Source organism: Cuculus canorus, chromosome 8 (assembly GCF_017976375.1).
Source record: "Cuculus canorus isolate bCucCan1 chromosome 8, bCucCan1.pri, whole genome shotgun sequence".
Taxonomy (NCBI): Eukaryota; Metazoa; Chordata; class Aves; order Cuculiformes; family Cuculidae; genus Cuculus; species Cuculus canorus.
In genome coordinates, this window is record NC_071408.1 from 12,715,632 (window position 1) to 12,728,496 (window position 12,865).

The 12,865-nt window shown below is 41.9% G+C and overlaps 1 long non-coding RNA gene across 2 annotated transcripts; it reads right to left on the minus strand.

The window, feature by feature from the left end:
• Positions 1–5,330: 5,330 nt before the first annotated feature.
• LOC128852960 (uncharacterized) lies at positions 5,331–11,855 on the minus strand. 2 transcript variants are annotated; one of them, XR_008451130.1, is made up of 4 exons: positions 11,639–11,855; positions 9,704–9,825; positions 9,400–9,514; positions 5,331–8,401 (listed from the first exon to the last, which is right to left on the minus strand). It is a non-coding gene; the product is annotated as an uncharacterized LOC128852960 (long non-coding RNA). The 2 variants fall into 2 exon arrangements; XR_008451131.1 differs by having other exon boundaries at positions 5,331–9,514.
• Positions 11,856–12,865: the final 1,010 nt, after the last annotated feature.

The window sequence follows — 12,865 nt, forward strand, 5'->3', positions numbered from 1 at the left end:
ATCCTGAACTGAACGGTAAACCTGAACCCAAATCCTAACACTAAACTCTAACCCTGAACATACATCCTAACTCTAGCCCTAGCCCTAACCCTAGCCCTAACCCTAATCCAGAACCTTACCTTACTTAATATCTAAATCCTAACCCTAAATCCTACTCCTAGCCTTGAATATAAATCCTAATGCTAAACCCGAACATAAATCCTAACTCTGGCCCTAAACCAAAATCCTAATCCTAACTCGAACCCTGAACATACCCTTGCTCAAATACTTACCTAAATGCTAGCTTTAATCCAAACCGTAAACCCTAATCCTGAACCTACCCTTAGTCAAGACACTGAAGTTAGCCTTACTCAAGACCTAAATCCTAACCCTAGCACTGAACCTAACTGTACTCAAAACCTAAACACTAACCTTAAGCTTAAATCCTAAATGTAAATCTAAACCCTAACACTAACCCTGAACATAAATTCTAGCCCTGAACCTAAACCCTAAACATAACTCTGAACCTAAATCCTAAACATAACTCTAAGCCTGAACCTAAACTTAGTCAAAACCTAAATCCAAACCCCAACCCAAATTCTGAACCTACCCTTACTCAAAACCTATCATAACTCCAAAACTAACCTTAGTCAAAACCCAAATCCTAACCCTTACATTAATCCGAACCCTGAACCTAACTCTAACTCTAACTCCTAACCCTAACCCAAAACCTAAATGTAAATCCTACCCCCTAATTAAAACTCTGAACCTAACCCTAACCCTCAATCTAATACTTACTCAAAAACCTAAATCCTACCTCTAACCCAAAGCCTGAACCAAATGCTAACCCTGAACCTAAACTTAATCGGAACCTAAATCCTAATCCTAACTCAAACCCTGAACCTAACCTTACTCAAAACCGAAACCCTGGACCTAACCTGAACTCTGAACCTAATCTTACTGAAAGGCTAAATCCTGACCGCAACCCAAGTCCTGAACATACCCTTACTCAAAATCTAAATCTCCCTCATCCCCTCCCCTTATCCTCTTGCTTGGATATAAAAAAAAGGCTTTTATTCTGTCACGTGTCCAACTACATCAAATATTATGCCACAGAATGCTGAGTACAAAGCATAGTCAGCATGAAAGCCCACACTCTTTAACTCTGTGAAATCAAATTTTACTCGAATTATGACAGCCAGAAAGGTAACAAATGACTAGTACTGATCAAGTTAACACTAACAGCTTTTAAAGGCAATGCATCTAGTCATTACTAAAAGGGAATAAGTATAGCAATTAAGAAAGATACATCATCAATTGCCTCACCATCATCATTCAGATCCACAGTAGCCAGGGATCTACTTCTTTACAGCAAGGATTTGGACAGACCATCCCAGCAACTGGAGGTCCCATGCAGTGTGTCCACTCATAGGTGAAGTCTCTGATCATTGCTACAAAGGGTCCAGCTACTATATTGATGAATAAACAAATTACATCACCTGAAAAGACAGGGTGTCTGGCTCTAGCTGCTTACTGCCTCTCTTTATCATGCTCTCTGCACCAAGAATAGCACTGCACAATCACACAGATAATAGTGATGTGAGAAGTTACAGACTGAACACTACACGTAGGAATGCAATATGAATCATCCATGGGTCACCAATATTGCTATAGGCCTGTTGATCAGGCCCTGTCACTGATAACGTTGAGAGGTTGCTCTCACAGGAAAGATGCCAGGACTGAAAGCCGTTGCCTGTTAGGATCCTCCCCTGGTAGCCCTTTCACAGCCTCACCAGCAAATCCCTGCAAAAGACTTGGCATTGCTTCCACAAGGAAGGTGTCAGAACTGAAAGCTTGGGCCTATTAGTAGCTTATTCTGCCAGCCCTTACACTGCCCCACTGGGAATCAAAGCTTGCTTTGCTGTCGTACAGTCACTTAGCCTTCTACTATTCTCAGCAATGCGATACACCAAAATTGCAAGCATCCTTGTTTTGACATCAGTGTTTTTACTTAAATAGGCTTCTTTTAAATTCAATGCCACTGGATTGAATTCAAGGGACTTGTGTGTAATTCAATAATTTTTTATTGACTTCAATAGATTAGTTTTGATGGCAATAATCTGGTTTTGACTCAATTGACTTCTTACTTCTGATTTTCATGAATTTGTTTTGATTTCAATTAACTTGTTTTGATACCAATGGATTTATTTTAACCTCAGTGGACTTTTTTTTTTGCATTAATAGACTTCTTTTCACTTCAGTAGAATTGTTTTGTCATTAATGCAATTGTTTTGAATTCAGAGGACTTGTTTTGACTTCAGTCGATCTCTTTTGACTACAATGAATTTATTTTTACTTCAGTGCATTTCTTTTTACTTAAGTGTCTTTCAATAGACTTGTTTTCATTCAATGCATTTGTTTTGAATTCAGAGGAATGTTTCCACTTCAACAGACCTCGTTTGATTACAATAAATTTGTTTTGACTTCAGCAAACATGTTTTAACCTCAATAAACTTCTTTTGACCTCATTGGACCTACTTTGATTACAATACACCTTTTCAGATTTTAATAAATTTGTTTTGAGGTCACTGGACTTTTTTACTTTCAGTTTTGACTTAAAAAAATTGTTTTGACTTCAGGGGATTTGATTTGACTTTAGTGATATTCATAAAATCATAGAATCATAGAATAGTTAGGGTTGGAATGGACCTTAAAGAGCATCTAGTTCCAACTCCCTGGCATGGGCAGGGACATCCCACTACATTAGGCTGCCCAAGGCCCCATCCAACCTGGCCTTGAACACCTCCAGGGACGAGGCATCTACAACTTCCCTTGGCAATCTGTTCCAGTGTCTCACCATTCTCATGGTGAAGAAATTCTTTCTTATATCAAGCCTAAATCTGTACCTCTCCAGTTTATACTCCTTCCGCCTTGCCCTATCACCACAAGCCTTTATGAATGGTCCCTCTCCAGCTCCTTTCAAGGTACTGGAAGGTCGCTAGAAGATCTCCTCAGAGCCTTCTCTTCTCCAGGCTGAACAAGCCCAACTCTCTCAGCCTGTCCTCGTATGGGAGGTGCTGCAGCCCTTTGATCAACTTTGTAGCCCTCCTCTGGACCTGTTCCAACAGTTCCATATCCTTCCATATCCTTATGTTGAGGATTCCAGAACTGGACACAGTACTTCAGATGAGATCTCACAAGAGAGGAATAGAAGGACAGAATCACCTCCCTCGACCTGCTGGCCACGCTTCTTTTGATGCACCCCAGGATACAGTTGGCCTTCTGGGATCGCACATTGCCGGCTCATGTTAAGTTTCTCATTGACCAACACCTCCAAGTCCTTCTCTGCAGGGCAGCTCTCAATCATGTTATTCCCCATTGTGTACTGAGATTGGGGATTGCTCCAACCCAGGTGTAGGACCTTGCACTTGGTGTAGTCGAACCTCATGAGGTTCGCACAGCCCCTATTCTCCAGACTGTCCAAGTCCCTCTAGATGACATCCCATCCTTCCAGTGTGGGAACTGCACCACTGAGCTTGGTGTAAACATCTGCAAACTTGCTGAGGGTGCACTCAATCTCGCTGTCAATATCATTAATGAAGATATTAAACAGCACTGGCCCCAGTACAGACCTCTGAGGGACATCACTTGTCACGATCTCCATCTGGACTTTGAGCCGTTGACTACTACTCTTTGAATACGCCTATCCAACCAGTTTCTCATTCTCTATCCTGTCTACCCATCAAACCCATATCTCTCCAATTTAGAGAGAAGGATATTGTGGAGTACTGTGTTAAAGGCTTTACAGAAGTGTAAATAGATCACATATGTCAGTTTACTCATGTCCACTGCTGTGGTTACCCCATCATAGAAAGCCACTAAGTTGGTCATACAGGATTTGCCCTGGTGAAGCCATGCTGGCTGCCATTAATCACCTCCCTGCCCTCCATGTGCTTTAGCACAGCTTCTAGGAGGACCTGTTCCATGATCTTCCCAGGCACAGAGATGAGGCTGACAAATCAGTAGTTCCCATGGTGGTCTTCCAGTCACCAGGGTCTTCTCCTGATTATTCAATTGAATTTTTTAAATTCAGTGACATGTTTTGGCTTCAGTTGATTTGTTTCGACTTCAGCTGACAATTATTTTGACTTCAAGAGAACTCTTTTGAATTCAATTGACTTGTTTTTAGTTCAGTTGACTTCAATGGACTTGTTTTCACTCCAATATATTATTCTAGACTTCAAACGACTTGTTTTTGACATCAGTGGACTTGTTTTGAGTTTGGTGGATTTTTTTAATTCAGAGGACTTGTTTTGACTTCAGTAGAAGTCTTTTGACTTTACTGAATTTGTTTTGACTTCAGTGGTTTGTTTTGACTCTAATGCACTTGTGACTTTATATGGACTTGTTTTCACTTCATTGTAATTGTATTTAATTCAGAGCAGTTAGTTTTATTTCATTAGACTTCTTCTGATTTCAATAAATCTGCTTTGACTTCAATGAATTTGATTACAGTCAACTTTTTATTTCAATAAATTTGCTTTTACTTCAACATCGCTGTTTTTACTTCAGTGACGTTAAATGGACTGGTTTTGACTTTGTTTGGCTTGGTTTCAACTTAATGGATTTGTTTTTAATTTAACAATTTTTTTTTACTTTAATGGATTGTTTTGAAAATCAGTAAATTAGTTTTGTCTTCAGTAAAGTAGTTTTGACTTCAGTAAAGTAGTTTTGAATTCTTAGAACTTATTCTGACTTCAGTGGACTTGTTTTGACTTCAGTGACTTTCAATAGACTTGTTTTTAATTCATTTGACATGTTTTGACATCAATGGACTTTTTTTTACTTAAATAAATTTCTTTTGACTTCCATGGATTTCTTTTAATTACAGCCAACCCATTTCCATTTCAATAAATGAAATTTGTTTTAGAGGACTTTTTACTTCAATTGACTTTTTATTACTTAAATGAAGTTCAAAGGACTTGTTTTGACTTTTGTGGACTATTTTTTGCTTCAATTGACTTGTTCTGATTTCAGCCAACTTGTTTTGACTTCAACAGAGCTCTTTTGAATTCAATGGACTTCTTTGGTGTTCAGTAGACTTGTCTTGACTTCCATAGACTTGATTTGAATTCAGTGGATTTTATTTTCTTTTAACCTCAATGGACTTGTTTTGCATTCAATACACTTGCTTTGACTTCACTGAACTTGTTTTGTCTTCGGTGACCTTGTTTTGTCTTCGGTGACTTTATGTAGCCTTGCTTTGACTTCATTGCACTTGTTTTGAATTCTGAATTCAGCGGTGGTGTTTTTATTTCAATAGACTTTTGCCTTTAATTTGATTGGACCTTACTGGATTGTTTTGAGTTCAGTCGACTTGTTTTAATTTAATACATTTCTTTTTACTTCAATGGACTCCTGATTACAATCGACATTTTTTGATGCCAGTCAATTTGTTTTGACTTTAAGGGATTTGTTTTGAATTCAAATTGAAGCAACCCCAGGTAGTCTGCAATAAACCTTCAACCAAGTCTGAAACTAGAAATAGATTTAGCACACCTAGGCATCCTCTCCGAGGGGATGCTTAGAAAGCAAATATTTGCAATCTTGTGACATGACGGGAGGGCCTCCTTAGCCACCTGTAAGAATCTCACCTGTTTAATGTGACAGTTCTCCATTCATGGACACACACTATGGGCGCACTCTTTGTGGATGCAGGCAGTGTCCCTCAGTCTGTGTCTGCAGTGGCACAAGGTCTGTGAAGAAGCCAACTTTGCCCACACCTGATTCAGAACATGTATAGCAGACTGCAGGGAACCCAGTTCAACTGGTTTCTTGCATGTGTGGTGTCGCATCTGTGAGGGAAAAGCATGAAGCAGTGGAACAAGTGAGTGGAACCACAGCATACACCAACATACCGTGCTGCACAGGCCATCAGTTTGCCTGTGAGTCAGTTCAAGTGCTCTGCTGAACAGAGTAACAGTAGGAGAAGGATTTCCACAGATTTTAATGAGGGCTGGACAGAGACCACAGAGGAAGACACCATGTTTTTTGTGGGCTTTGCTTCCTTGCCTTGCAAAGCCTGTGCAAACTAATGTCAGCCATGCACAGTTGGAGAGGGAGCAGACCATGAAAGCACAGGCTCGTGCTTCAGGCCATGCACCATCAGCTGATGCTGTTCCAGTGTTACAGAGCGTCTTGTCTTTTTGGGGTGTAGGGGAGCACTAAATACTTGATGTGTACACCTCACACAGGTATTTGTCATAACTCCCCTCCCCCCCCCAACATACTCCACAATTCAGATCGTGTTTCTCCATTTTAAGTATGTTCTTACAGAATTTTTTACAGTGCAGAAATGGCAACACAATAGATTTAATACAGCCGGCAATTAGTTGTGTGCATCATTAATATGCCAGTTGTTTAAAAAGCAACCGTGCACCTTAACTTACATTTTAAACAAATAAACTTCCAGGGCATCACATGCACTTTGTATCATCGCATTCTGCACAGCAGTACAGATTCTTCACCCTGTCTAGTACTTGCTGTACCTGGGATTCCAGTGGGACTGAAAGAGAAAAGACCATCCTGGGGACAGAGACACTTTCTTGTAGCTGCATCCCTTGCCTGAATGCCCCGCAGGGAAATCATGATTTCCCTGCTGAACCTTTTCTCAAGTATGTTCCTCTTTTTGCAGACCCTACATGCTTTGATTCATTTTATTTCCTGTCTGTATGCACAAAGTGAGTGATTTCCAGAAACAGAAGCTGAAGCAGATTCAGTCCATACTACCTGTATACTGCCTGTATTCAGTAAACCATACTGCCTGTAGTAGACAGCTGTGCATTAGACACCAGCTCAGAACTGGAGACGTTACTCTGTCATAAGAAAGGGCGGAAACAAGGTATTCAGACTGAGGGGGTTGGTCAGCAAGCAGCAGATGGTGGGAGGCTGGAAAGAAACAGTTAAGGTTATTTGAGTGCGCTAAATATTGCAAATTGTGCTATTTTTAATTTTGAGACAATAGATTCTGACATTGGTTCCTTGTGTGCCCTGTGAGTTCTCAGCATTCCAGTACATCCTTGTACCTTTGTGTGAAGGACAACTCCATCCTTGCAATCACCTCACTCTGGGCTATAACCCATCCAAATAAAGCTGAGAAGACAATCTGCTTCAAATTAATGGCAAAATTTCACTTGTCCCCCTGAAAGGATGCCACAAGGAACACAAGGACTTGCAAGATGGAAAGCAGTGTCATTGGCAAAGTTTCATAAAAGTCCAGAGAGAATACAACTCATTTTAATATTTTTCCATTATATGTACATAATTAAAAATAGAAACAAAACAAAACTGAATCTTACCAAATGTAAACTCCTTACACTAAGATGCTCTAAATTATGTTTGCACAGAAGTTCAACATAGAAAAGCAGTCCAAGCACACTGTAAATGTTAAAACATACTCTACTTCCAGCAATATTTATAGAAAGGTGCAGTGAGAGGAACAATTCTTCAGTACCATACCGCACAAAACTCTTCGACAAACAGTACTGCTGTGAACTGGACTGAAAACACACATGCACTTTCAAATTTGTAGTCACAATTCACATCAACAGATCAAATGATTGATCACTCGAGCAGCTCCAGTTTCAGTCTTCAGCCGAAATGAAGACTGGAAGGTGTCAGCCAGAAAGGGTGATGCTGCAAAGACTGGTCACAAAAATAAGCTGAATTATTTCTGAATCTGAAACAGAAAAAAATCAGCAATGTTTTCTCATCAGGCTGCATCCTAACAGTCCATTCCAGGAGTCACTAGCTGAATTATTGTAGTTAGTTCTGCTGCCAGCTGGAAGTTTTGTCCTTCAGCCCCAGAAGAGCACTCAATCCATATTCAGTTCCACTAGCTGCACTAGGCCAAGACAGTCCCCGTAGTGGGACTAGAAGACTTCACTTTATCTTTTCTTCACCTCTGCCAGGCATGCAGCATCTGATTTTCAAAGTGATAACTGGACACTCGGAAGCTCTAACAAGATATGTTTTCTACTCTGGAACACCCTGTTCAAAAGAGCCAGAAAGCAGTTACCCAAGTCCAAGCACCAAAAAAAAGTGCAACAGAGAAACAACCAAGTACGGCATCATTAGGTAATCATGGCAATTCTTACCTAATGACAGAGAGCATTTACCAAAGATTATTAAACACATAATTTTGAAGCAAATCGCTACCTCATTCCCAATACTAAGGACTAAACTTGTTACCCCAATGTCCTCCAGGATATTCACTGGACATAGCCCGGAATGGAATTCAAAGTGTTCTCCCACCTGCTGCTTCTTACTCTCATGCTCCCAAATAATTTTTGCTCTTTCTTACTCAAAGCCAAAACGGGTTTTGTGAACTCACAGGGCATTTCTTCCTGCTTTGAATTTGTACCTACAGAGGAAAGACAGTTAGTCACTGACATATTGTACATGGCAAGATGCTCCTTCTAGCAAATGGCTTCTATCACAGTGGAAAAGAGCAACATTCAGGTGCAGAAGCAATTCAGACACACACACGTTACACCGCATGCAGCCCTAGTTAGCAGCAACTCCGTTGCTTTAGAAATGGCAGGACATTAAGGAAAACCTTATGGATTGCTTTCTTGGAAATCTAAAACTCCTGCAGAGACAGAAGTGTTTTGACATGTACGCAGGCTGTACTGCTATCTTGGGTTTGCTTTACTCGTCAGCTGTGCTCAACCCAAGATCAGCTCTCCTAAGAGCACTTTCTTCAAAAAGAATGGGCTACTTTTCAGGTCCCTATGATCACAGCCATTGGATTATGCACAACATATCCTCCTTTCCACAATGGTTCACAGTATCTGTCCCTTCTACTTATCAAAAAGAAGATAACACTTAACGTTAGACATAAGGCCTTGTCAAGCAGGGGAAGGATTTAGAAGTGGGGAGAGGCATCTGATTTCTAATAACTTGAACAGCTTTTAGAGAACTCATCCATATCCAAAGCAACCTGTTTCCAGGCAGTTTAGGGGCCGATCTACATTAAAAGCCACCTAATCCCAACACCTATCACAAAATCTGGAACATTTGTTTTTCAATGGTAGCTCTACACAGCCCTCTCCAGCTGAGTCCACTGCAGCTTCATTTTGCAATGCAACTGGAGCCCACCTGCTGGAGCAACAGCTGCTTTCAGAAACTCCTCCTTCTACTTCTGCAGTTCCACACCTTTCCCCTAATAGTGCTGCATCCTTCCTTCTATGCTCTTCAGCCTGCCATAAAGACCAGTCCTCTTGCAGAAGCATGCAGACCAAGATACACCTTCCTGCTTCACCAGTTATCAGCGTGATGTTTACGCAAAAGAACAAACTTATCTCTCAGTCAATATTGACTGTCGTCAATATCCATGCGAAATGAACACAAGCAATTCACCTTTGCAGGGCCTTGAGGTGCCTCTACAGGCTTGTCAGGGATCCAACAACTTTCTGAGGAACAGCAACAGCCTGTGCACATTCTGCTTCATCACTGCCTTCACCAGGGCTTTCACCTGAGAAAAGTGACAAGCATCAACTTGTGTATACAAAGGAATGATAAAGTGAAACCACACAATGCCTTGCTAGACAACAACAGATGAAGATAGTGTCACAAAAGCCAGACCAAGGCCTTTTCATTTTGCCACCGAAAAGTAGGTAAAGTTCATTCTCCCTCTCCCCCCATGCCATGCCAGCTTACTCACTGTTATTCCCTGTAGTGGGACAGAAGACAGAAGAATACCAGGCCTTGAAAAAGCAGAGCTGTTCCGTGAGAATTTTGCCAGATTTTCTGCAGGAAGAACATTCTCCAGGCTGGCATTTTGGTCTGTGAGGAAAGAGATGTTCATACCTGTGATGTTAGGAATTGTTTTTAACACCACCTCAGAATATCATTAGGATGCTAACAAAGTCATTTGTCAAGTTACTGGTGACAGTCAGAGTTCAAATACAAAAACAAAACAAAGAAAACCCCACGCATAATGACTGATGCAGTTAACGACATGACAACTCCACTGGCACAGAAGCCAGTTTCCAGCTTTCTCCTTTGTAAAGTCCATATTCTTCCCTAATGCCAGCACCTCACAACTACCACCCTTCTCTCTCCCCACCACCAATGGATGCCAAGAGTCGTTCACAAAAAAAAAAAAGGGAGTGCATCAAGGTTCATATTTCAAGGTTCTTGAAAGACTCCATTATTTGGACTGCACTCCAGAGGGTCTCTTTCAGTCAGAGGAACTCGTGGCATCACTTTACTCCTACGTATCCTCTGAGTCCCATGCAGCACAAGATTCACTGTGAAGTGCCACAGGTCACCAAAAGGAATCTTACTCCTCCACCCACTGACTCAGCTAGGGACAGAGCTCCCTCCAATTAGGAACATAGCGGTCACTTCTCACTCCCATACGCCCACCATAATGCTTCTGCTGTCAAAACAGGCTCAACCAAGTACAGCCTGAAGCCTGCTGCCTGCTCCTTTTGGACATTTTAAACCACCATATAGTTAATCCAATGGCAGAATTTATAGAATTGAAAATAGAATAAAAAACTTAAACAGCAGTAGCTAGAACACTCTTTGTGAGTAAAGATTGCCTGGAGTCATTAATAACTAAAGTTAAATGTGGCCATTATTAAATAAATTGCAGGCATTTACAACTCCCAATCAGAAACAAAATAAGAATGTTCATGAATTTAAAATTAAAATAGAATTGAAAAGCTGATTTGGAGTGTTTAATACTGGAATTATAACATGGCCATGAGTTCAGAGGCAACAACGGCTGCTTAGATCTAAGCCAGTGATTGAGGCTTTGGATCTTTAAAAAGAGAAACAGGAATAAGTCACTGAACAATGGCTGTGTTTCCATGCAGGCATTAATTAAATTCCCAGGCAGTGATGATTCCCAACCAGAACTAATGACATGAGTAGGTTTGGATTTACAACACAATGAGAACACTGACAGAGATCCATGTCCACCCAGAGCTTTAGATTCCTGGCTGGCTTCATACTGTAAAGGGCTTTTTCCTCTCAGCTGAATGTCAGGGGCTCCCATTTCACCGTGGTCACCCCTTCTTCTGTTGTGAGAGTACAAGACACAAGGAAAGAATTCATAGTGGTCTGGAACTATAAGGTACATCTAAGAGGTGTGCCTGCATTCCCCTAAGTTACTTGAGGTACAGACTCTAAAGTGAAGGTTAAGAATACTCCACCTCAACTACTGTACTTTTTGACAGGAAATATTTTAATACAGATACTAAAAATAAGATGTTAAGTCCCAAAGTATATAAGAAGACTAAATACTCTGTGTAACTGTAAATAGATAAATGCCTAAACAGAGATGTTTCACTGCAAGTGTAATTGGATGTTGCATTATTATAAAAGTCTGTGACACGTAAGGGTTTTAAATACAAAGAACCCTGTTTATAGAAGGGATTAAAAAATGTTACCCTGCCTCTAACTCTCTCTCTCTACTGAAGACATAAAAGCACTTTCAAAAGCTCCCTTCCCCCACCCTTTTCCCGGCTTTCTTCCCCCCTTCCTCCTTTTTTCCCCCTACCTCCCCCTTTTTGGCCCCTTCCTCCTCTTTCTCCATCTTTTTCACCATTTTCTCTCCTTCTTCCCACCCCAATTCGAGACCAATTACCTCAAACAGGGATTTCCCACACGGAGAGTGGGAGCCACAGCACGGCACCACCCTTAGACCCCCAGTCTGAGCCTGCACTTCGAGCAGGGGGGGCCAGCAAACGACGCTCCTGCCAGCCAGACGATCCCTGGTCATAGAGAGTGAGCCCGGAGGCCTGAGCGGCATCGCTAACTACAGAGTGCATCGCCCTCCTTGCTCCGTCCGCCCCGACAGAGCCACCGCCACTGCTCGACTCCCGAGTTGCAGTACCAGGCTTTGGTCACACGGTGGCAGCACTGAGAACGCGCAGTATTCAGACCAGGGTTACAGTTTTCCTAGGATGGACACAAAAAGTCGCTGAGTTGGCCATAGCAGCAGCCAACACAGCAGTGCTCACAGAACCCTGATCCTGCTGCTAGGCTTTGGAGCCACAGAAATGCAAACTGTGCCTTTAGTCAGACCAGCCAGACCGGGATGCTCTGCATTTCCCAGGGTCTGATATCACCCCTGGACATTACTCTCGCTGTTTAAATGTGGCTGAGTCTGTTTGGCAGGGCTGAAAGCAGGCCACGGTTCATGGACATTCAATATGTTCAACTTGTTTCTGTAGCATGCCAAGAAGCCACATGCTTGTGTCCACGAAGTTATCCCAGTTCTTCCTGTGCAGGCAATACTTTGCATGTTGAACCCCAGAAATCACCAAAGTTTGCTGTCTGGTCCCTAATCTAGCCCCTTGCTAAGGAGGGGACTATCACCAGTGACAGATCTGATCCTGACCACCACAGTAGCCTTTGGTTTCTCCATGTTTCTCCTTAACTATGGGCATGGACCCAAACTGAACTCTATTTCAAGTCCAGCCTTGCCCGCACCAGGCAGAGTTCTACTCCATTGGAAATGTCACAGAGCCCTTCAGCTGGCACCAATCACTGCATTCTCATGGCAACAAGCCCTGCTCCTTGGCTTGTTTAGCTGCTGTGTCCTAACAATGAGCAAAGGACTGGCAATTCCTGCTCACAAATACTTGCCGTAATGCTTGTCTGAGGTTGGGTGGGGAAGGATGCATCGTCATTCCCTGGAGATCTTTGGAAGCAGTATTGGGTAGGCATGACATTTCCCTTCTGCTTTATGGCTGGACCAGTCTGGACAGGCAGCAGTTTTCTTTTGGAGTAGAATACCACTGCCACCACATAGCTGAGTGTAGCTGATATGTATTTGCCCATGAAGACAATTACTGTAACCACTAACAAA